Below are 2172 nucleotides of genomic sequence, written 5' to 3' on the forward strand. Positions count from 1 at the left end.
GGTGGCTCAGTTGGTTAAGTGTCTGACTCTTGATTTCGGCTCAGGTCATGAGCTCACATTTCACAAGTTTGAGCCTCTCTCTCTCTCTCTCTCTCTCTCAAAAAAATAAAAAAAAAAAGAAGTCATTAGCTAAAATGCTAAGCATGGTGTTAGTTACCACATGAGCCAGCAATTACAATTCTGGGTATACAGAAAAATGAAGATGTATGTCCACACAAAAACTTGTACACAAACATTCATAGCAGCACTATTCATAATAGACAAAAAGTTGTAACAACCCAAATGCCCATCAGCTAATGAATGGATAAACAAAATGTGGTATATCCATACAAGGGGCTATTATTCATCCATTAAAAGGAATAAAGAGCTGATATAATATGGATGAACCTTGAAGAAATTATGCTAAGTGAAAGAAGCTAGACACAAAAGGTCATGTATTATATGATTCCACTTATCTCAAACATTCAGAATAGGCAAATCTACAGGGACAAAAAGTAGATTGGTGGCTGCCAGGCGCTAAGTGGGGAAGAGGTTGGAAGGTTACTGCTTAATAGGTATGCGGTTTTTTATTGGAATGATCCAAATGTGCTAAAATTAAATAGTGGTGATGATTGTACAAGTCAGTGAATATGTATAAAACTGAATGGTACGTTTTGACGGTGAACTATACTGTAGGTATATAGTCTGGACGGTATTACATCTCAATAAAGCTGTTAACAACCCCCATTGGCACATTTAATGTTTATAATTGACGACCTTGGGATTTAGAATGTTTATTTTGTGCGTGAGCAGCTCCCTTCTCTACCACTGCTGCTAACCGTGTATGATAATGTAGCTAATGGAGCAAATGAAGGCAGAAAGGCTAATCATTGTTCTTGTACTTGTAGGCAATAAAAATAATCCCTTTGCCTTCTGCTCAAAGGGCTTTCAGAATAAGTTCCTTACTATTTGTCTTTAGCCAGGTTTATTAATTTCCTGCATATTCTCGAGTGCTAGCTCACCCCAAGTGAGCCCGTCTGCCCAGTTCATAATTATGTCTAGATCTATTGCCACAGCCTACCGTTACTTCTGCAATCAAGTATTAATGCCACGTTTCCTCCAGTTAGTTGAGGAATTTCAAATTGCTACTGATTAACACTGGAACCATTCCCTAAATGGGTATAAATAAAGAGAATGTGCTTCAATGTTAGATGAGAAACTAGGAGACTGCATTATCTGTTCCAGGCAAGCCATCACCATTTCCAAGTTGGAGTTCAAATTTTTTTCTCCAAAAACTAGGTTTCAGAAAGGTATACCAGATCACAGTAGGACTGAGAACATATGAATACAATAAATACAATGTGAAAGGTTCACTTGTGGCTCCTTTAAATGTCAAATAAGACCATGGTCACTGAAAACTTTCTTCTTCCTTTTTATGACAAGAATATCTGTTGGTGTCACGTAGGACATGACTTAACAGTTCTCAAATCATTTATCAGCTGATAAATTATAAAAAGTAAATTATTACAGGAAGGGAAAGGAGCAAAAGCTAACATTTAAAAAACTAGCCTGTGAGTTTAAAGAGATCACATTTTGATACTTGGAGCTGTCCATTGGCCATGCCTTGTGTTCTGCATTAGATGATTAAGAGCAAAATCCTAACTTTAATTGAGCCCTTTTATAGGAGAGGGGTAGATTATACATTATTTCATACATTAGCCTGAACCAGAATACCTGCTTAAAAGCTCTATTATCTCCAGATAGATTCCAATAAAATTATTTCAAGAAAGATACTTTCTTTCTGAATTCCGAGATAAAGGCATGTTTTTAGCAGAGGGAACAGCAGCTTACTCCTTAACTCCACAAGTCAGGACTTGTCAGTCTACCACCATTATGCTACGACATTCACAGGCTAACACAGGCATGTGCCAAAGGATGAGACTTCATAGTCTGTAACTCATGTCACAGGAAATCTTCAGGATCTGGATAGAAACTCACATAGGTTCCAAGTATCTTAAGAACTACAATGCCTTTTAGGGATGCTCAAAATCAGATTTTTTAAACTTTTTTTTTTAATTTAGAGAGAGAGCGCGAGCACCAGTAGGGGAGAGGGGCAGAGGGAGGGAGAGAGAGAGAATCTTAAGGAGCCTCCACATTCAGCACAGAGCCTGACGTGGGACTCAATTCCATGAG

This window comes from Panthera pardus, unplaced genomic scaffold, assembly GCF_024362965.1.
Source record: "Panthera pardus isolate Hobbes unplaced genomic scaffold, ASM2436296v1 HiC_scaffold_27, whole genome shotgun sequence".
Classification (NCBI taxonomy): Eukaryota; Metazoa; Chordata; class Mammalia; order Carnivora; family Felidae; genus Panthera; species Panthera pardus.